A 23,447-nucleotide genomic window follows, 5' to 3' on the forward strand; every position below is an offset into this window, starting at 1 on the left:
CTGGAGCAAGAAATATGCAAGATGAACCACAGCAACTCATTAGACAGCAGGGAAAGTCATGATGAGGATTGAGATTGTGTCTGGAGCACCCGGGAGCCAACCTGGAGAGGTTCCCACTGACCAAAGATGGGACAAATGGAGCATCAAGAGGGATAATAACTGTAATAAATGAAAACATAATATATGTTAGAAGAAATGAGTTCATAATGGCAAGCATACAGTAGCCTTCTCTGGAGTGTCCTAGGGAACCAGTCATTATTTTTTAAAGTGGCAGTAGAGGAAAAGAAACAGACACTTACTTTGCTTCTAGAACTTAGAGGAACTTCGTTTACTTACTTACTTTACTTAGAGGAACGTAAACTGTTCCTCTAGTTAAGTGAAGAGATGGTGTGTTTCCCATTATAGGTGTATTCCAGCAAATAAAAAGAAGGGATGCTAGAATCTGAAAAGCATTGTTTTACAACATCAAAAAGTACCAGTGGATTTTGGCAATGATCATCAACAGCTGCCAGCCTCACAAAAATAGGGACAGCCAGACATGAAGTGCCTCTAGAAGGAAGGAAGTTCACAACACTTCCTGTGAAATTGTCTTTTCACCCCAGCCCCCAGCCAAAATCAAATCAAAATCTAACAGTGCCTCTAGACCTAGCTACCAGTCTACAGAAGATAGAGGCAACAGAGGAAAATGTTCAGAGATACAATGGAGACACATTCCGCAAAATCCAGACCTTGCGGGGGGCAGTTTCTGCCAGACCGACAACCCAATGGATTCTTCAAAAATGTATTTCAAAGGAAAGAAGAAACAGTGACAGAGACTGAAGCTATAGATTAAAAGGGACTTAAGAGACATTATTAACTAATCATGCATGTTTGGGAAATTTGAATAACATTTGGTTATCCAATAATATTAAAGAAACATTAATTTTGCATATGGGATAATGGTATTGTGATTATGCTTTTTTTTTTTTTTTAAGAGACACAAGCAGAATCTTTTAGAGATTGGGCTATCTACAAATGAAGGCTGTGATGAGTGGGATGTACTTTAAAATAATCTTGGAAGGGGGGTGCCTGGGTTATGTAGTCGGTTAAGGCATCTGACTCTTGATTTTTTCTCAGGTCATGATCTCAGGGTTGTGAGATCAAGCCCTGTGCCAAGCTCTGTGCTCAGCAGGGAGCCTGCTTGAGAGTCTCTTCCTACCTCTGCTCCTCCCACTCATGCTTTCTCTGTTTCTCTAAAATAGATAAATAAATCTTTAAAAAAAATAAAATAATCTGGGATGGGAGTCAGTGGGATTACAGACAGAGGAAAATTGGCCATGCATTAGTAACAGGTGCATTTGAGTGATGGGTATATGGGTTCACTATATAATATCTCTACCTATGCCAGTGTTTGAAATTTTCCAAATAAAAAGCTTAAAAAGCAAAGTGAAAAGACAAATGAAAAATCTATGGAAATACTTTCATCGTACATCACAGACACAGGGTTAATCTTGTTAATGGGTGGAATGGCTAGGAATCTCCAGCAAAATGAAGTAACAACCCAATAAAAAATTGCCAGTTGGCAAAAAAAGAAATCTAAATAGCTCTAAAGTATATGAAATATGCTTAACCTCACTCAGAAGAGAAATGAGAGTGAGATTGTATGAAGAAAGCATCTCTTAACTATGGGATGGACTGAAATCCCAAAGATTTCCAACATAGTCCGTTGGTGAGTCTCTGAGGGAAACAAGCCCTCCCCTACAATGTTGGGGGAAGTATAAAATGGCCGAGCCCCCCAAGGAGAACCTTTTGGCAATATCTATCAAGATTACAGATGCCTTGACCCTTTGGCTAGGCAATCTCATGGCTATGATCATATCATACAGACATGCCCAACACACTTAGGAAGTGAAGCTTGTTTATAATAGTGACAGACTGAAAAAGCAACCTAGGTATTCATGGATGAAGGAGTGATCAGATATACCACAGTAATCCTCTGAACGAAGTAATGTATAGGCACAAAATAATGAAAAAACTCTCTATGTATTGATGTGGGAAAGTCTCTAGGGAGGGACATATTAGTAAGTGGGAAAAAAAGCAGAATGGTATTGTAAGGTCGGGGATTGAATTGTGTCCCTTCGAAATTCATATGTTGATGTCCTAACCCTCAGAATGCCACAGTGGTACCTTATATAGGGATAGGGTCTTTAAAGAGGTGACCAAGTGCAGATAGTCATTAGGATGAACCCTAGCCCAATATGACTGGTATCTTTATAAAAAGGGGAAATCTGGAGACAGACATGCATATAGGAAGAGCACAAGAAGAACAAGAAGATGAACAAGAAGATGGCCATCTATAAGCCAAGGACAGAAGGATGGAGTAGACCCTTCCCTTTTGGCCCACCTTGATTTTGGACTTCTAGACTCAAACAGAGATGGCAGATTTCTGTTGTTGAAGCCACCTGCTTTGTTCATGCAGGTAGCATGCCACATTCTGTGTAAGACAAAGAGGAAAAGAAGTATATGTTTTTCATATTTGTTTGCATTTGCACACAAAGTAGGGCTGAAGGGTGAGGGTGGGACCGAAACTTCTCAGTGTATCCCTTCTTCTTTTTCTTTGGTTTTTGAATCATGTGACAATAGCACAGATTTTAAAAGTTAAACATTAAAATGAATTTAGGATTAATTCTGTTTTTCTTGAATGTTCTGAACCATCTCTGATTCTGTCAGGATCAGTTGTCCTTCAAGTTTCTGTCCATCTTCCTCTCATTTGGTGGTAGCTCTCATCAAACGTTTCATGACTATTTGTTGCCGTGTGTATTTCTTTTCTTTTTTTTTTTTTTTTAAGATTTTATTTATTTATTTGACAGAGGGAGAGATCACAAGTAGGAAGAGAGGCAAGCAGAGAGAGAGAGGGAAGCACGTTCCCTGCTGTGCAGAGAGCCCAGTGTGGGGCTTCATCCCAGAACCTTGGGATCACGACCTGAGCCAAAGGCAGAGGCTTAACCCACTGAGCCACCTAGGCACCCCGCCATGTGTATTTCTTAAGGAAGAATGATCCTGGGCTGTGTTGGTCCTCCTGGTGTGGGCTTCTCTCCTCCAGGGCTGGATCTTGTGATGGCAGCTTCTGTGTGAACCGGCAGCGGAAGCCCATGTGGGCGCAGGTCAGGGAGCTGTCCACAGGCACCACGGGAAGAGAGCTGTGTTCTGCTGTATCCCAGTCCTTGGCTGAGCAACTTGCCTTTTCCTCCTGCATCTTCCCTGTGTCTGCCTGTGCTCTGCTCTGCTTCTCTCATCAAGGACCTCAGCTGGGGTCCTGCCCTTTCTCTGGAGCGCCTTCACTGCCAGGAAATGAATGTACAGAGAGAAGAGGACTCAGATTTCCCCAGCGGTTCTGGATGTGGTTCAGATGCCCAAGAGTGGTTCGCTCCTGCTCTCTGTACCTACTGATGCACTTCAGAGGGCTTTTCCAGGGCTCCCTCAGGAAGAACAAAACAGCTTCATCCTTTGCCCTGATTTCTCCATCCATCAGGCTCCAGTGGCTTGCTCCCTTCCTAAAATTCCTCTAAGGCTCTGGTCTGCAGGGGGCACCCTTTCTTGCCTTCCAACGTTGTGATAGCTCATAAGTAGAAAAATAATTTTTTCTCCCATCATTACAAAGGGATGTTGGGAAGCAGGGGAGGCAGGTGTGCATACTCCTGAAATAGGTCCCAGGGACCTCTCTGGTACTGGGTTGTGATTTGTCAAGTCGAGGGTGCACAGGTTCAATATATTCATTTCAGAAGACAGGGAATTGTGATACATTTAAGTAAGGTGTCAGAATCAATCAGTATTCCAGAAACACACACACACACAACCATTGACCTACATATTTCAAGCAGAGAGAGATTATATGAAGGAAATTGGTTTTTCACTAAGGAAGGGTTAGAGGTACATGAAGGGGGGAAGGTGTTGGTGCCCAGAGACCAGGGCGTAAATGAATGTGCCGGTGCCCCCGTTGGTGTCCACCACGCTGTCACTATAGAGCCTGCCTGTTGCTTGTCGCTGCAGATGCCGAGGCTCCCTTTGCTGCTGCACATCGCTGGAAGCTGCCTTTGGCATCTGAGTGGCCTAAGTGCCTCCCCCTGGAAGAGCCCAGCTGGATGCCAGCTGTTAGCGGCACCTGGGCAAGGTCTTTCTTGCTTCCATCCCCTACAGCATAAGGGGGGACAAGAAAGGATAAGGTTGAAACATCCCAAAGGACCAATTCCCCTGAAGCAAGGAAGTTGCAGGGGAACTGGTAATCAGATCTTATTGAGTGGCTTGCATGGGAGTTTCAGAAATAGCTCAGTGGCCAGACCACCCGGTTCAATCTTTGCCTCGTAGCAGGGCAGGGATGGCTGTGCCTCAGTTTCCCCACTGAAGTCGAACTATGAACAACACCTCACAGGGTTGCCGTAAGGCTAAGTGAGTTAATGCATGCCTGGTCCTCAGAATCGTGCCTGAAACATTCATCCTTTCTGGTGTCTTAAGAATAATAAGGCACTCAGGGAAGTCACCCTATTTTAAAAACTCTTTTCTCATTTGGTGGAAACTTGACTTTATGGAAAGCTATTTTAATAGCTTTTAGTGAGGTAGTTCATGTTTTCAGAATCCATAAATCAATGCGAAGTTTCTCTCTGAAAGGAGAGCCATGTGAAATGTATGTGACTGAATTGGATCATAGATTGTGAGCTTTAATTTTTGGTATTTATTTAAAAAATTTTTTAATTTAAATTCAACTTAATTGACATCCAGTGTATTATTAGTTTTAGAGGTAGAATTTAGTGATTCATCAGTTGCATAGAACACCCAGTGCTCATTATGTCAAGTGCCCTTATGATTTCACTCATATGTGGAATTTAAGAGGTTTAGCCATTTTGAGTAATTATTCCTCCTCAAGCATTTTTTTCTTACAAGAAGTTTTAAAATAATAGAATATCTTAAAATATTTAGAATTAAGTTTTACTTATATCTGTGCCTCAAGAAATGTGAAAAATATGGATTGGTGGGGGGGAAGGAACAGACAATGGTGGTTTAATGATAGCTGACTGATTATGTGAACATGGAATTTGGAATTTGGATCTGAGTCTCAGTCTTGCCTCTCACCAGCCCGTAGCTCTGAGTCACATTTATATTGCCTTGTTTTATCTTCTTTCTCCAAAGAGTAAGGAGGCATTGGATAAGGTGCTTCCTCCAGCCCTCTGAACCTGGTTAGGATGCAGTCCTATGTTAAACTACTATGTGTTTGAGATTGAATCGAGTCAACCAAGAGCTATGGCCTCGTGCATGTTTAATCAGATTGCCCACTGATGTCATAAAGACCATGTGAAGATAGGGGGTCTAATAATTAGGACACCTCACTTTATGGCAAGGGATAGGTTCAAATCTGAGATTTAAAAAAAAAAGTAAAGCTGAATGATTTTCAATATAAAATATTTTCTTTATTTCCAAAAATATCTCCCATATTATTTTTGAAATTTCAAAATCTCCTTGACATTTCCATAAAATGTTTGAAACACAAAAAGATTTACACACAGCTTTTCAGGAGGGCTTGGAGAACTCTGACTTTGCGACTAGAAGTCGAACCTCTCAGCATGACATGAAAGATGAGCTCATGGTCTGGTGTCGGTTCTCCTTTCCTTCTCCTCACCCACGCCTTCCCCACCTCCAAAACTTCCCGTTCGCCACTAAAGCAACTCCTAGCCATTTCTTAATGTCTCCTGCAGCCTCACTGTCTAGACACTCGACAAATGTCAGTTAAATGGACATCTCAATTTTGCTTTGATCTACATCCAAAAGATAAATAGACGTTCCAAAGAGAGAGAGAGAAAGAGAGAGAGAGAGAGATATGAATTTACAAACTAGAGGGTTCAGGGAGACTAGTGTTATTACCAAGGACAGCCAGGTAACCTTACTGAGAAGATTATTTCAGTGAATAATGTATTTGTTATCCCTCAGGTGCCTGGGGGCTGGACTGAGGAGGGAGGCAGCATGATCCAGTGGGCAGAGGGAAGCATGTTGAACCGGGACAGTTTTGATTACTATCTGTTTTGATTAATATCTGGTCCGTAACTGGTACAGCAGGGATGCTTGAGTAGGGCACTTGAGTAAGATCCTGGAAGCTGCTGTCCATGCCTCCTTTGTTAGTTGACGTACAGATTTCCCCCCACGATTTTATTATGAAAATGCTTCAACATACAGAATAGTTGAAAGACTTGTATAGGGAACTCCCATTTATCCATCACCTAGATTTTTAAATATTTACTATACACTTACTTGCCTCATCACCACTCTGTCCATCTGTACCTCTAAACACGTCCAGCTTATCATGGTGCATTTCAAAGTGGGTTACGGGCATCAGGACTTCACCCTGAAACACTTCAGCATGAATATCATTAAGCAGGGTTCCATGTTTGTTTCCTCTTTTTCCTTGGAGGAGAAATTAACATCCAGGGAAATGCCCCAGTTTTAAGCATGGGTTCTGACCAATGTGCATACCTATGTAACCGAGATCCTCATCAAGATACCATCACCCAGGGGGTCCAAAGGTACAAACTTCCACTTACAAAATAAATAGGTCATGGGGATGTAATGTACTACATAGTGACTATAGTTAATAGAAGAGCATTGCATATATGAAAGTTGCTAAGAGAGTTGTTCTTGAAACTTATCACAAGAAAAAAAATTCTGTAACTATATGTGGTGGTGGGTGGTAATTCAGCCCACCATGATCATTTTGCAACACATATAAATATTGAATCATTATGTTGTACATTGGAAACCAATATGTTTCATGTCAATTATAATTCAATTAAAAAAAAAGAGAGATACCAGGAATTTGTTCTTGCTCGTTCCAAGTCACCCATCCCCACCCTCCAGAGGCAAGCACTATCTGACTTCACCATGGATGAGTTTTGCCTGTTCTAGAACAAATGGAATCACTGCACGCAAACTGTTTTGTCCAAGGCCGTTCATCCACTCAAGGATGCCCCACAAGTTATGTACCCAGTCATCAGTTGACTACACGTGGGTTGCTTCCAGCTTGGGGCCATTATGAACAGTGTTCCTGTGAATATTCTTGCACTAATGTTTGTATGGACATGTGCTTTCATTTCTTTTGGCAAACACCAGGTGTGATTTTGTCCGGGCATGGCTGAGGTGTGTATTTTGTTTTATAAGAAAGTGTCAGACTTTTTTCTAAAGTAGTCATATCATTTTACACTCTGACCAATGATGTGTGAGACTTCCAGTCATGCTATCCCTAGACTAGCATAAGGTACCATCAGTCTTTTACATTTTAGCCGTTCTGGTGGCTAGGCCTGTAGGTTGCAGACTGTGAACATGTCTGGCAGGTTCTAGGGTAGAAGACAGGGCAGCTGGGATGGGCCATGGCCCTTAGAGGGCTCAGGGAAATAGCTATTTACTAATTAAGTCAGAAGTGGGTCCTGTCCCAGCTGAAGATCAGCTCCCTCTGAAGTTGAGGAACCATGGATTTTACCCTTGCTCTGCCACGAGCTTGGGGTGTGACCTTGAGACTTTCCTGCCATTGAATCCCAGTTGTCCCTTCTGACATGAGAGTGAAGCAGATGATTTCCAAGGTTCCCATCTATTTTTAAATTTAATATATACACACTGATAAGGCTCATTGGATTCCCAGTGTGTTTTTTTTTAATCTTTTAAAAAAATTTATGTATTTGACAGAGAGAGAGATCACAAGTAGGCAGAGAGGCAGGCAGAGAGAGCGGGGGAAGCAGGCTCCCCGCTGAGCAGAGAGCCCAATGAGGGCCCAATCCCAGGACCCTGAGATTATGAACAGAGCTGAAGGCAGAGGCCCAACCCACTGAGCCACCCAGGTGCCCTCTCCCTACCAGTGTGGTTTTTATCTGCACCTCTCAAATTTGAGCAAAGTGGACTTTTCACAGCCTGTTTATTGGGGACTTTTTAGAGTGCTTTGGAGGCAGATTGGCAGTTTTATTTGCTCCAACCTGGGGGCGTCTCTGCCCAAGACAATGGCGTGTAGGGAGGTTGCAGCTGTCCAGAGTGCAGTGATAAATATTTTAACATTTCGGATCCCGGAGAGTCAGGAAATCCCAATTTTGTTCATGCTGCCTTTTTGGGAGTGGGCTGGAATATTTTTGCCTCTTCTTTCCATCCCACTAGGAACAACTCTCTGAATATTTTAAGGCACCCTTCAATGCGCACCCTGTCCATTAAAACTGATTGAATCTCTCCCTCCCCTCTAGAGGCACTCCCCTTGACCGGACTCAGGGCACTCACCATTCTCCATGCATGGGCTCCTTTTCTGGACACGTTTTATGTCTCATAGGCTGTGAACTCCTGTGAGGGCAGGCGTCCTACCCTTTGTGTCCTTTGTTCTCCCATGGCACCTGGCAGGAAGCAGGGGCCCCACGTTACTCTTGCAAGGACTGAAAATCTGTGGGGTGGGGACTGAACTGTCACCGATTGGTGTGTCTGGGAATGGGTCTGTTGGGTAGGAGCTGGTGAGAGCTGCATTTCGGCGCCTGCCTGCTCCCCTGAGTGGTAAAAATAACCACAGACAAAGCCTATCATGGCCCTGCAGAGGCAGCCACTTCAGGAATACCCAGAAAGCCACCTGCTGAGAATATCACACCAAATGGGGGTGTTGAAAGAGTAGGTGTTGTTAAGAATATGAGAATTGGAAATCTGATCTATATGGAAAACACTCATTAGCATGTGTCAGATGTGGACCTGGACCAGGGATGGCTTGCTCAACAACCCTGAGTGTTCGGGTCACTGGGTAGGAGAACACCCCACCCAATTGTCAAATGACATGATTTCTCACCCCTGAAGCCTCGGGTTCCTTTTCCTTGGATAAGTTTCCTTTTCCTTTTCCCACACTCGCCAAGATCCCTCTCTGATTTCTACTGTTTTTCAAGCAAGCTTCTGCCCTGGGAGGAAAACCAGCCAGCCCGCCAACATGAATACTGCCATATACTTGGCAATTACATTTAGTTAAAAAAAAAAAAAAGTGCTCATTTTTTCAATTATAAAAATAATACATGCTTATAATAGAAAATGGGGAAGTATTAAAAACTAGAAAGGAAGAAATAATTATTCATGATTTCACTGCCTAGAACACCCACTGTTAACATTTTAGTGGATTTCCTTCCAGTCGTTTTCTATGAATATTTATATAGTTGGATTTATTTTCCAGGACACTCTTCTTCTTGCACTTTTAACTTGAAGTTATAACACGAACATGTGTCTGTGATGGATGACTGTAGATATTTACTATCTCACTTCTTACCTTTTTTTTTAGATTTTTGCTTAAACTCTCTAGAAACATCAGTACAATTCGAAGTATATTTACCTTTTGGGGAGCCGGGGTGGCTCAGTTAGTTCAGTGTCCAACTCTTGATTTCGGCTCAGGTCACGATCTCAGGGTCATGGGATTGAGTCCCGGGTCAGGCTCAGTGCTCAGCAGGGAGTCTGCTTGGGATTCTCTCATCTTCTGCCCCTCCCCTTACTCATTCTCTCTCTCTCTCTCTCTTTCTCTCTCTCTCTGTCTCTCTCTAAAAAGAACAGGGAAAAAACATGTTTTTTCCTGCTCGCCACAGCAATAGAAGCTCATTGTAACAACAACGACAAAAAAAATCAAAGATGACAGGAAAATGTAATTTGGAAAGAGTAAATTCCTTATACTTCTTCTCCTCAGATCACTATCATGGGCAGAGCTTTAATATACATCTATTAACATTCATACTCTTATATACAGGTACAGTTTAAAAATTTTTATTACTTAATCAGAGCAGTGAGCGTGTGGAATAAAACGTGGACGGGCATGCCCACCCTCAGCCTTCACCTCCTTCCTTAGGAGTGGTAACAGTTAAGCATTTGGAATGTGTCTTTCCAGTTCTTTCCCTAAGCATTTGTGCACCTATGAACATGTTCATTTACATTTTGCTGAGGGCTGTTTTTGTCCTAGAGCTGTGGAATTGAGTTGGTGAGACAAACATTGATGTGACCTTCACCACCTGGCATGACTCCCATAGATACATCACTTTGCTTGGCAAAGGTGTTTTGCAGATGTAATTCAGGTGAACTGTCAGTTATCTGGGTGGGTCCAATGGAAATACGTGGGCCCTTAAAAGCAGCAGAAGAAGTAGATCTCAAAAGTTCTCATCACATGAAAAAAAATTTTTTTGTAACTACGTATGATGATGGACATTAACTAGATTTACTGTGGTGACCGTTTCACAATGTATACAAACAGGAATCATTACGGTGTACGCCTGAAACTAATATAATGTTGTGTGTCAGTTATTCCTGAATCGGCGGCAGAAGGGGTCTGGGGGGCAGTGGCGGAGAGTGGAAAAAGAAAGTAGAGAAATTCCAAGCACAAGGGGGCTTGAAGATAGAGGAGGCCACGTGGCTGGAAACAGGACCCTCAGTCCTATCCCCAAAAGGAGCTGGGTTCTGGAAGCAGGTTCTTCCCCAGAGATTTTAGATAAGAGGCTAGCAGTCAACATCTTGATTTCTGACTTGTGGGCACTGAACAGAGAACCTAGACATGCGGTCTCAGACTTCTGACCTACAGAGCTGAGAGCTAATAAACAGGTATTGTTTTAAGTCTCTATGTTTGAGATCATCTGTTATGCAGCCTAGAGCAGGAATACAGATTTGTGGTGTAAATATTTACTATGGGGCTATTTGCAGTAAACGTTTGCTGACCTTGTACTAGATAGCCCCATCTCCCTTTCTGCATCAAAATTTCCTTAGCCTTCACCTCTTCTGGATGATAATTCTGGACTGTGCCTCCAGGTCCCTAAAAAAAAAATGTCTTGTATCTCTCCTTCCTTTTCAGTTGTTCTCACTGATTACTGATCCTCACTCCAAAACTCAAGGTGGGCTCTGCTTCCCACTCTGGCCTATCCCTCACCCTCCCAAGGTTTTAGCTCGATTAAGTGGGTGATCAGTGCTCACACTATCATAGGTATGGAAATTCTATTTACAACTATGGAACTGCCGAATGTAGTAAATTTTTACGTTTTACTTTTTTTCTCCCCTCTCCACAACTTTTGTTTTCCCTGGCCTTAAAATTGTCTTTGTTTTCATGAATTTATTATTAATTCAATCCCAGACTCTGTACCCATTGTCTATATTTTCTCACAATCAGGTCACATACCTCAGATACGCTCTCAGTTCATCTCTCTGAGGAAGTCTCTTCTGGAATCTTCTGAACCACTCCAACTTACTGCTGCACAGCTGTCCTTCTGGAATGCCTCTCCAACACCATGTTTCCTGTACCCTTTCCTTTGTCCCTATGTGGGATCTACTATTTCCTGGATCCCTAGTGCCTTCTCTTTCTTGGTTGAGTCATTTGTTTGAGAACATCCTCCAAGAGCCTCTTCAGATAGGATGTGTGGGAGGCAAATTTCTTGAGAATCTTACATTTGAAAATTTCTTTATTTTACTCTCACACTTGACTGATAGTTTGCGGAGAGAGAGGTCTTCCAGGCTGGAAAAGAGGCTTAATTCCCTGCCAGCTAGGTTCTAGTGTTGCTCTTTAAAAGTCCAAAGCTGTGGGTGAGTAGAATAATGCCCCATCCCAAAGATGCCCTGGCCATAATCCCTGGAACCTGTGAACCTCTTATTTTACATGACAAAAGGGACTTTACAGGTGCGATTAAATTAAGGATTTTGAAACAAGGAGATTATCCTGGTGGATCAAATATAGCCACAAGGGTCCTCATAAGAGAGAGGCAGGAGAGTTAGAGTCACAGAAGAAGATGTGAGAGTAGAGACAGAGGTGGGGTGGGGGAAAGAGAGAGAGAGACTTGAGGATGTGTTTTCGCTGGCTTTGAAGATAGAGGGGCCATGAGCCAAAGAATACAGGTGACCTCCAAAAGCTAGAAAAGGCAAAGAATCAGATTTTCCAGAGTTTCCAGAAGAAATGCAGCTCAGCCTGCTGGTTGAGTTCAGTCCACTGAGACCGGTTTGGGATTCCTGACCGCCACAACTGTAGAGATAAGAAGTTTATGTTGTCATAAGGCATCAAATGTGTGGTTATCTTTTGTAGCAGCAATGGGAGACAAATACAAATGCCATCCAGTGGTGGTCTGATAGATAGCCGATTCCAGGTGGATAACAATCTGATTCTTGATCTTTTCTCTTCAGTCTTTCTCTGTCTCTGGAAACTTATAGGATCTTTTTTGCCTCCTGCATCCTGAGGTTTTGGGGTGCTGTGCCAAGGTGGGCACTTGATGGGTCGTTATGATGGGCAATTCATCTTCTGGGGGTTTTAGATTCCTCCCTCATGTGTCCCCACCCAATCTCTATTTGATTATCTTTTTTTTCCAAAATGCATGTTATTTGATGGGGCACCTGGGTAGGTCAATGGGTTAAGGCCTCTGCCTTCGGCTCAGGTCATGATCCCAGCGTCCTGGGAGAGAGCCTCAAGTCAGGGTCTCTGCTCAGCGGGGAGCCTGCTTCTCTCTCTCTCTCTCTGCCTGCCTCTCTGCCTACTTATGATCTCTGTCTGTCAAATAAATAAATAAATCTTAAGAAAAAAAACAAAATCCAAAAGGCATGTTATTTGAATACTGGACCTCACGGACTAGTCCTTTAATTTGAAAAAAATTTGTCCTTAACTTCCAGCTTTTTAATCTTTTTATCTATTTTGTGTCTTTTTATCTTCTCAACTTTCTATTGAGCTTTTCATTTCAGCTATCATGACTTTAATTTCTAGGATTTCCTTTTTGTTCTCTGAATATTAATTTTTATGACATCTTGTCTGGTTGCAATATCTTCTTTTATCTTTCTGAGGCTATTAATAATCTTTTTGTTTTCAACATTCTTCTTGCAAAAATCTGTGTTTCCTCCAAATTCTTATTCTCTGTCTCCTTCTTGATCCATCTCCATCTGTACCTTGGGGTCCATCTTTGTGTCAGAGTTTCCCCTCTGACATGCCCCTACGTCTCTTCATATTCAGGAATGGCACTGAAATGGTTATTGGAAACCAGGGGCCATAAGTGGGGCCTGTTAACTTTGAGCTTCACTGCAGGGTGGTGTGGCTAGGTCACCTAGTTGGGGCTGTCCCAGTGTCATTCCACAGATTCCATCCAGAAAGATCCTCTGGTCTCTGCCTCAAGGAGAAGATTTCTGGAAAATGAGTTGAGAGCAGGACTGGGGATTTCAGCATCCAATATACACATAATCTTTTTGTATTTTTGGAATGACAACGCTGGCCTCAACTATGCCTTGTGCTTCCCAGCCCAGAAGACTCACTTTTATTATCCTTCCCTCCCAGAACATTTCTCATCCTCTGCTAGGATGGGAGAAAGGCAGTAACAAAAGATGCAGAATGGGGAGGGGGTCTCAGCGGCTGGCCACTGTTGGAACCCCCCCATCACCATCGATGTCACCCCTATGTCCAGAAGTGTCCAGTGCCCCTTATTCCTGGGCATCCTGGAATTCTGCTGGGTAAATCCTCGTTTCTCCACTGCCAGCTTAGTGTTCCTGTGGCTGCTCAGCATGTCATTTACCTCCCTGCCCTCTGCATTCCTGCTGCCAAAGCTGGGTCCCTATCATCTCTTTCCTTCCTCCTTTCTTTGCAGGTTCTGGCTTTAAAGCCACCCTCTTCTTGGCATCTCAAAGAGGTTTGGAAGGGAGCAAGAGAAATGTCTATATTCAATCTGCTCTCTCTACCTGGTGTAACATATTGGGTACCCCGGGAAAACATTTCTTTTAACAGCTCTCTTATACAAAATCCTTTTCATTAACAATCATGAAATTAATAATAATAATATAATACAAAGAAAACTATCTAGAAGAGAAATATTGCAGGGAAAATTTTTTTTATTGAACTTCATTGTTAAATCATGTCAGGACCCATAAACACAAACAAGGAAAAAGCATTGGGTTAATATTTTAATTACATTAATTGTATTTTTTTAATTTTTAAAAGAGATCTTATTTATTTATTTGAGAGAGAGCACAGCAGGAGGAGCGGCAGGCAGAGGGAGAGAAGGACCCTGGGATCATGACCTGAATCAAAGACACATGCTTAAGTGACTGAGCCACCCAGGCACCCTAATTACATTACCTTTAAAGGATAAATTTACACTGCATTCATACTCTCTTTCAGTGTTTTGAATTTTAAGCAGAAGTAAAAATCGCAATGGATCCTTCCTGGGTGGCAAAGTCGGTTGAACGCCCGCGATGAGTCTTGGTTTTGGATCAGGTGGTGCTCTCAGGGTTGTGGGTTCCAGACCCGCATGGGGCTCTGTGCTCAGCTTGGAGTCTGCTTAGGATTCTCTTCCTCTCCCTCTCCCTCTCCCTCTCCCTCTGCCCTTCCTTCCCCACTTACTCTCTCTTTCTCTCTCTCAAATAAATAAAAATGAATCTTAAAAAAAAAAAAAAGAAAGAAATAAAACCCCCAAGTCATCATGTAAAAGAATAGCAGAACTGAAGTAACTCAAGTTCCCTTTTCTCCTCTGTGAAATCACTGTGCCATCACTGTTCGTTTTGAAACTACTGTTCAAAAGCAGAACATGGACTGTTCGTACAGAGGATACGCTGAAGACAGGAGCTCGAAGGGAGCGCAAATGATTCCAGACTTCTGGTGGTGGCTGGACCTGCCTGCCCTTGGGACCTGGGAGTTCCCTGAAGGAACTGGGTGATCTGTTCCCACTGCCTTTAGGATAAACATCATGTTCTAGAAGATTCTAAAATTATTTTTAATGTAAGATTTGTGGACTACCTGCTGTACTCCACATACTGACAGAGCTTTCAGCTATGTTCTCTTTATATGGTATATTTAATTGAGTCCTCTTCCAATGATTTCGGCAATATTCACTACCTACTAGGTCAGGCAGTTCCTCATCAGCTGAGCCCACATTTCAATGCTGAGATGGAATATCCTCCCCTAATGAAGTTGGGTTGTGGGTAACCCCACAATTCAGCTGCATGAGTAAATGATGTCTACAAATGTGTGGAGAACTGAGGGAGGGATTTCCAATCCCCCTGAGAAATTTTGTCCCCTTGGTTCCCCTCCCATCCAGCCACCAGAACTCATGGCTCATTCATAAGAAGTCTGTCATTGGCTCAGCCTTGTCACAGGGCCCTTGATGGCTTTGGATGTCACTTGTGGAAGCTCATGTTAGTGTAATTATATTTTACGAGACAGTTATCCCCTTACTCTTCTGCGTCAGCTTGTGAACCTCATTGTGTGTGATCAGTGACAAACTAGACGATGTCCCAGACCATGTCTCCTGTCCTGTGGATTCCACTGCCCCCTGACAATTGCCAAGCCCATTGTGAGCAAGGAACCCTTGGGCTGTAGATTGAATGTTCATGTTTCCAGAAGTCTTATGTTGAAACCTCAACCCCATGCGATGGTATTAGGAGGCAGGGCCTTCTGGAGGTGACCAGGTGATGAAGGGGGAATTCATGCCCTCATGAAAGAGACTTCAGCGAGCTTTCTAGCTCCCCTTTTCACCATGTGAGGACACAGTGAGAAGTCAGCCACTTGCAACCAGGAAGAGGGTTTTCACCAGAACTTGACCAGACGGGGTCCCTGAACTTGGACTTTGAGCCCCATGAGAAACAAACTTTTGTAGTTTCTAAGTCATCCTGTCTATGGTACTTAGCTATAGCAGCCAAAATGAACTAGGACACCTTGCTTTTTTCTTTTTCTTTAATGTAAATACTTTTCTTTATTTTCTGCATTGTCATTGGAAGAAGGATCTGGAAGCTCTCTTGAATACATTATCTCAAGTTGACCCCCTTATATTAGGGAATATATATATTAAGGAAATTCTTTCCCTAATAACATCTTATTTTTCTTCTCCAACTCCCATTCTGACAAATTTCAAATCTATCCCAAAAGTTAAAAGAATGATACAGTGGAAAAGTACATGATCTGTATCTATGTACCAGTTATTAACATTTTGCAACACTTTCCCCTCCTCCCTTCCTCTTTATCTTTCTCTCTTTTTCCTCATACACTTCTGTACAAATACATATTTTTAAAAAATCACTGGAAAGTCAATTTTGTCATCATGATATTTCACCTCTAACTACATCAGCATGTATTTACTGAGAGAGGACATTCCCCTATATAATCACCACACAATGATCTCAGCCAATGAATTTGCCTTTGATATACACTGCTATTTAGCATATATCTTGTATTCACATTTCTCCAATTATCCCAACAATGTCCTTTGCAGTTTTTTTGATCAACGATTTAATCAAATTTTGCATTAATTTGTTCTATTTCTTCACCTCCTTTAAGCCAGATGAGTTCCCTTTCCTTTGCAGGCTCATGTGTGCGCTTCTGTGTGTGTGTGTGTATGTGTGTGTGTGTGTGTGTGTGCATTTAAGGATATCCATATGACTAAGTCCAGTCCTGTTTTTTCCAGAATGTCCCTTGATTTGAGCTTGTTTTATGTTTCTTTATGCTTACATTCAGATCATATATTTTTTGAAGCAATACCATAGAAGTGATGCTATGACACCTGATGTCTGTCACTTTGTACCTTACTCATGATCATTTGGCTAAGGTATTACTGTAAAGGGGCCCTTATCTCTTTTTAAGAAACTAGATTCATTTTAAAAATTTATTTTAAGTTGGTTTAATGTATTTTATTCACTTATAATTAACATATGGTGCTATATGGGAAACTGGGCTTTTCCATTTTTTCTTGGGCTTTAGTTTCTACCCAGGTGCTGTGATCTCCTCCAGTGAAAAGCAAACATTTGTTGAGCTCCCTCTAAGGGTCACATGTAGTATCTCATTTAACTGGGCTGTGGAATGTCCTCATTTATTCCCATTTACAGACAAGGCAGTTGAGACCTAGAAAGAGAAGTGATTTGTTCCAAGTGGCACATAGGTGATGCACTGGGATTCAGACCCAAGGTGGTGTAAAGTGGACATCTGCCTTATTTCCCTGCCCTACCCTGCCGAGAAGTCTGTTCCTATCTCCTTACTCTGGGTGGGGGGTGGAGGGGGGCGCTGGAAATGCTCAACACAAGGACAGTGGATACAGCAGAGCTCTTAAAACACCTTCAGGTCAGAGACATTAGAAAGTGTTCTTTAAGACAATGCTGGAATTAGTGCTTACAAAGCACATGTGATTGGGGCACACTCATTTATTACTTGCTGACATTGAGTAACCTCTGGCATCCTGACATTCTACTTTTGAGAAATCAAAAAATCACTCTTAAGCTGGCATGTCAGAATAAATCAAGCAGAAGTCGCAAGCCTTTTATATCAGTCTTTTGCCAAGATAGTCCAGAGATCACCGGTACAGCATGCAAAGGCAGAGGCTGCTAGCAGTCACTATAGTCTCTATTCTCCCCTTCATGGAAATAGGACCTCCCACTTTGAACTTGGCAGATGACTGCTATATGGCTGCCCAAAACAAGAACTACGTTTCCCAGGCTTCCTTGCAGCCATGTTCTTAAACCATGTCTGTATGCTGCATGAGTGAGCCATGGGTGCAATTTCCAAGTTGTACCCTTAGAAGGAAGAGGTTTGTGCTCTGCATGTCCCTTCTAGATAGAATATGGAATGTGAATACATAAAAGTGGTAGGAGTGAGTTACAATGCATTTGGATATAGATGAGGTAGGGGTAGAGTATGGATGTGGGGAATAGAGAACACACTGTAGGGGTGAATGGAGAGTGCATTGGCATCGCATTGGGGTGAATAGAGAGTGCCCACGGGTTACAGCCATAGCAAAGGTCACCTTGCCAAAGGTCACCTTCCTGCCAGCCCAACTCTGCCCATGGTCATATGATTATGTGAGGAAAAAAAAAAAAAAGAAACAACTTCATTTTTAAACCACTTTTATTTGGCGACTTATTTTTTTTTAGGACAGCTGAACATATTTCCAATGTAACAGCTGGGCCACACTCAATTTCATGCTACCTGGCTCTCCTCCCTCCTGTCACATGTGAGATCAAGGCCATTATGACTGCGCATGGTTTTGCTTGTGAGTTTTTCCTTCCCCTCCCCTCTTCTGCCTGGTAAACTCCTCATCCTCTGATACCCCACTCAGAGTGGATTATCTTCCTCCCTGGGAGCCTTCCCTGACTCCCATCCTTTGCCGGGTAGGATTCATTCTATTCTCTTCTCTGAGTCCATGTGAAAGTGTCCAAATTGTTATTGGCACTTACCCTATGCCTACAGTAATGATTGGCTCACATGTTGAGCTCTCCAACTAGACCGTCATCTTCTTAAAGTCAGGAGCCATATTTTATTCTTTTTTGTATCCCCAACAGCAGAGTTGTAAAAGGCACTAATAGATCTTTGGTGAATGGATGAATGAATACAGATGATATAATTACACGTATACGCATACAAACCCTTATTCTTTACAAAAGTGTTTCCTTCTTTACCTGACACCTCTTGTTAATAGCACCCCCATTCCTCCCACAGAAGTTCAGTGAGCATAAATTTACTATTGTGTAACTTATAAACCAGGGGCCGATTATACATTGCCTAAGAGCTTGCACAATAGATTTGTCAGATGTCCTTAGCTGCAATCCTAGGAATGGGCTCCCCCACCCTGGCATTGGCATGACTGCAGAATACTAGTTAAATCAATGCCGTTGCTCTGTTGGTTTCTGTCTCCTTTCAGTTGCAAGCAGGCGATCTGGGTTGCAGTCCTAGCTGTTTCCAGAAAATGCTCTTCCAGAAAATGCTCAGGCGCGTGCTCAGAGCTAACAAAGAGCCTGGCGTGTTTTCCTGCCCTGAAACACTGTGGAGTTCAAGGGCTTTTCAGGCTAGTGTGTTCTGTTCCAGTGGGTGTCATGTTTTGCCTTTCTTTTATTCTGTGCCAAATATGCTACCAACTCCAGCAACCCTGCAGGTGCATCTGATACTACTTTTGTCCTAATGCTAATAGTGGTATTAAAATTAGTTTTCTCCTCTCTAGAAATACGAGGTTAGCATTTTCTAGGTTTCAACATGCAACATGTGTGATGAGTCTTCAAGCTCTCCCACACTGATGGGACTGAATCGCCACCCATCCTGGATGCCTCTTAAGGTGGTGGCCTGTGTATTCTTGTATGTAGCCCTGGCTTTATTTTTGCAGAGATTTATCTTAAATGTCCCTCATTTGTAAAAATCCTACAAATTTTCCCCTGCCCATTTTTTTTACCCCAAGTTGTGGATTTAAAAAGAATTAATTGGCAAAGTGGATTCTCTTCTCTGATCATGCAATATTAAGGTGTGTAGAAAGCATATATTTAATCATGGGCTTATTTGCCCATTTTTTGTGTCTTCCAGACAGAGAACATAAGCTGCAGTAAGAGAGGCATCCTGTCTGTTTTATTCTGGCTGTCTCCTCAGCACCTGGCACGTATATGGGAGGTGCTCAGTACATCTGTGCAATGGCTGAATGGATTGTGTCTCTCCTTTTGTAGACATATTTGCTGCGTTAGCCAGCTGCTCTGAGTGGGGCCTGCCTCTCCGAATGTGGGAAGAATCTTGTTCTCTGTGCTCACCCCTCGCCCTTCACTCCTCACCCCTCCCAGAGTTGGCGGTACCAGACACATTTCTGACCCCTGGCCTGCTGCTTTGCCATGCTATCTGCCGTGGGATGAGTGTTTGTTTGTGTTTTCTTTTGCTTTCTTCTAGGTGTTCTCTCAGTTTAATTAGATTAACTAATTTGTCCATAAGATGAGCCATCCACAAATGTGAATGAGAAGAATCTATGTTCAGTCCCTGATTATCTGTGGGTAGAGTATACACTTTGTGGTCTGTCAGTGGAAGTTTGTAACAGTTTTATTGACCAGATTGAAGTTGATGGGATGAAACCATGGTATGTTTCGCCTACAATCTTTTTTCTCAAGCTCTGGCAAATCTATCCCTTAATAACATCTTTGACAGACCTCTGAGCTTTCTGGTCACTCTTATGAATTAAAATGTCCAGTTATCTTTAAAAAAAAAAAAAAAGATGAGCTATCCAAAATACAGTAACTATTTTGGAAGAGAACTGAGCTTATTTTCAGAAGACAGCATTTTTAAAACATGTTTTTGAACCTGACAAGAAGGGCCTAAATCAGGACAGGGGCTTCAGAAAGCAGACAAGGAAGGCGGTCGGTTTCTTTATTTTATTTTTTTTAACATATAATGTATCATTTGCTTCAGGGGTACATGTCTGTGAATCCTCAGTCTTACACATTTCACAGCACTCACCATAGTGTGCGCCCTCCCTAGTGTCCATCACCCAGCCGCCCTATCCCTTCCCAACCCCACCCGCCAGCAACCCTCAATTTGTTTCCCGAGATTAAGTGTCTCTTATGGTTTGGCTCCCTCCCTGGTCCTATCTTGTTTCATTTTTTCCCTCCCTACCCTCCACGACCCCCTGCCCTGTCTCTCAAATTCCTCATATCAGAGATATCATATGAGAATTATCATTCTCTGGTTGACTTATTTCCCTTAGCATACTACCCTCTAGTTCCATCCACATCATTGCAAATGGCAAGATTTCAGGGTTTTTGATGGCTGCATAGTATTTCATTGTAGCTACATACCACAGCTTCTTTATCCATTCATCTGTTGATGGACATCTAGGCTCTTTCCATAGTTTGACTATTGTGGACATTGCTGCTATAAACAGTGGGGTGCACGTGCCCTTTCAGATCACTACATTTGTATCTTTAGGGTAAATAACCAATAGTGCAATTGCTGGGTTGTAGGGTAGGCTGTCAGTTTTTTATGTAATGATGATGTCAGAGGGGAAGGGATGGAAGGAGGGTTGGATGGGGGAAGAGAGAGAAAGACAGAGATTGAGGGCAAAGGGCGAGACTGCCTATCATGAAGTTTTCCACAAACACAGAGTTCCATTCAACAAGTGCAATGGCTGAATGGCCATTGTGTGCACCCTCAATGGTGGACTAAGTGTGGACTAAGCCTGTCCTATGTGCAGGTGTTCTTCTGGACCCCAGAACAAGAGAGACAAAGTCCCTATTGTCATGGAATGCTCGTCCTAGATCACCACTGTCCAATGGAAACCGACTGAAAGTCACAGATGCAAGCGCCATGTGGAACTGCAAATCTTCAAGTAGACACACAGACAAAGTAAAAAGAAGTAAATGAAATTAATTTCAAGACTAAATTATGGTTAACCCAATATATTGGGTTTATGCAGTCAGTCATATAATACATATAAGATTCTTAGATGTATGCGTAGATGTCTACTTTTTAGATGTATACTTTGTATTCTTTTTTTAGGCTAAGTCTTTGAAATCCAGTGTGTATGTTACACTTAAAACCCTCTTCAGTTCAGATGAGCCATGTTTCAAGTGCTCCATAGCCACATGTGGCCAGTGGCTACCTTGTTGAATGGTGCCATTCTAGATAATAAAGATGTAATATATAGTAAGTTTACTTATCAATTGTGTAATTTTAGTATCAAGTATTGTGATATATTATGAAGTATTCTTAACAGTAAGGTATTAGCAAGAAAACCAAGAGGATAAAGGGGCCATCTGGCTGGGCTGCTCTCTGTGGAGCTGATGCTTGTGCAGAGACTGGAGGAAGGGAGGGAGGGAGGGAGGGAGACTTGCTGGGGCTAGAGAGAGAACATCCTAGGTGGAGGGCTCAGCAAGAGCAAAGGCCCTAAGTTGGGACCCCATATGGAGTGGTCAAGCCCAGGCAAGATGGGAGGTGTGGCTGGAGCAAAGGAAGGGTGATAATTGGGGAAACCAGTTTAGAGCCATCACAGCTGGGATCTGACCCCGGGAACCCTGCAGGCCAGGCAGAGAGTTCGGCCTACCATAGCCCTGTCTTGTTTCTGGGGGACATGAATCCACACTCCTGTTTCCTAGATGTTCCATTTTCTTCCCCCGTGTTGAACAGCAAAAGTCTACAAGCCTCTCTCTGCTACTGTCTTAGGACAACAGCCCTTTAAATGTAGTGGTTGGTGTGTCTTCTCGTTCAGGGTCTCTAACAGTTTCTGTATTACAGCTACAGTCACATGCCTCGGACCCAGGCACAGCACATCTGGGGTTTGGAGGGCAGCAGAGGCCAACGTACAACTGTTCAAAGGCATTTTCTCCCTGCAAGGTGTCACGTGTCACTAGCATGCCCTTTGTATTTGCACACATCACAGTCATGTTTAGAAAGAGAGCTACAAATGCATTATCAGCTTTTTTCTAGGGTCAGACATGCGGAACGGTTTTGTCCTTTCTCTTACCCCAGGAAGCCTGACTTCACCAGCTCATCTTCTTGCCACTGATCAACTTAGTCCCCACACTCTGAACACCGGTGGCATTTGTAGCACAGGGACCACTAGACACCATCCCCAGGGCTGTGCATCTGGTGAGGTCAGTGAGCACCTGTGGGAGGGAGCATGCATCCCTAAGGTGGTCTGAGAAGCCCCTGCTGTTTCTTTCCTTAGACTTCCCCAGTACATTGCCGATGCATTTTGGTCACTCCTTCTCTCTTCCTACCCACCCACCCCCTTCACCTGCAGTGCCTGTCCCCATTGGCTCCATAAACTCTTGCTAGCTCTCTGGGAGGTCAGTGTGGTATGGCCTCCTCCTCTTCCTGCTTTCGGGCAAGCTCTGACCCATCCTTGTGGAGTCAGCCAAGTTATGCTCATCATGCTCATAAAGTGATATAAGATGTTAGGGGCTGTGCCCTGCCCCCAACTCTGATGGGGAGAACCCGCGCTCCTATTACTGCAAGTGTGGGGCTGCTGGCTACGAGAAAACCATGTTTTTTCTAACCTCTCACAGAGAAGTGCTAAATGTTACTGTGGCCTATAGGGACAGATTTAGGGTACTGGTGCCCCCGCTTCCTGCGCCAGGCCACCATCTCTCTCTTCCTGTTCTGAAGTCTGTTGGCAGGGGTGGGGGGGAGGTTACTACAGAAATGCTCCCTACTGTTCCAACTTAATTTCTAAGCAAACAGAGTTTTAACTTCGGTGAAGAACCACACGTTCTTTCCAACATTTTTGTGAACTTGTTCTCTGTGCCAGAATTTAAAGGATCTTGTGTCTTCCAGCATCTCTTTTCCCTTTGTCACATGCCCAGGGTGTCCCTCTCTTCTTGTGTTTCCTGAGCACAGACGGGAACTTGGTGCGCAACTACCTATTCAGCTTCAAACCTGGGTGTTTTGGGTTGACACTTCACACATATATACTGAGGTGGGAAAGATTGGTAAGGTTTTAAAGGGCCGGAAGTGTTTCCTGCTGGAATAGCAACAGTTCAGACACCATATTCGTCAGAGCAAGGAATGCCAGCTGCTGTAACAGACAAAACCCAGAGTCTCAGTGGCCTCATGTGGCAGGAGGCTTTTATTTCTCCTTTGCTCCACGGCTCAATGCAGGTTGCTGGTGGCAGGGCATCTCTCTGCTCCACGTGGTCATTCAGGAGCTAAGGCTCTTCCCATTTGTGGCTCCACACCAGCTTTTAGATATCTTTCGCTCTTCCTCTGGCTGGCAGAC

At 43.2% G+C, this 23,447-nt stretch overlaps 1 protein-coding gene and 1 long non-coding RNA gene across 2 annotated transcripts in view; one reads left to right on the plus strand and one right to left on the minus strand.

The window, feature by feature from the left end:
- The window catches only part of MGLL (monoglyceride lipase), a 225,868-nt gene that overhangs the window by 80,022 nt on the left and 122,399 nt on the right, over nucleotides 1-23,447 (plus strand). The window lies entirely within an intron of this gene.
- Nucleotides 7,172-13,157, minus strand: LOC131824305 (uncharacterized). Its single transcript, XR_009350821.1, has 3 exons — nucleotides 11,168-13,157; nucleotides 9,353-9,554; nucleotides 7,172-8,387 (listed from the first exon to the last, which is right to left on the minus strand). It is a non-coding gene; the product is annotated as an uncharacterized LOC131824305 (long non-coding RNA).

The sequence above is a fragment of the Mustela lutreola genome, chromosome 2 (genome assembly GCF_030435805.1).
Source record: "Mustela lutreola isolate mMusLut2 chromosome 2, mMusLut2.pri, whole genome shotgun sequence".
NCBI classification, from domain to species: Eukaryota; Metazoa; Chordata; class Mammalia; order Carnivora; family Mustelidae; genus Mustela; species Mustela lutreola.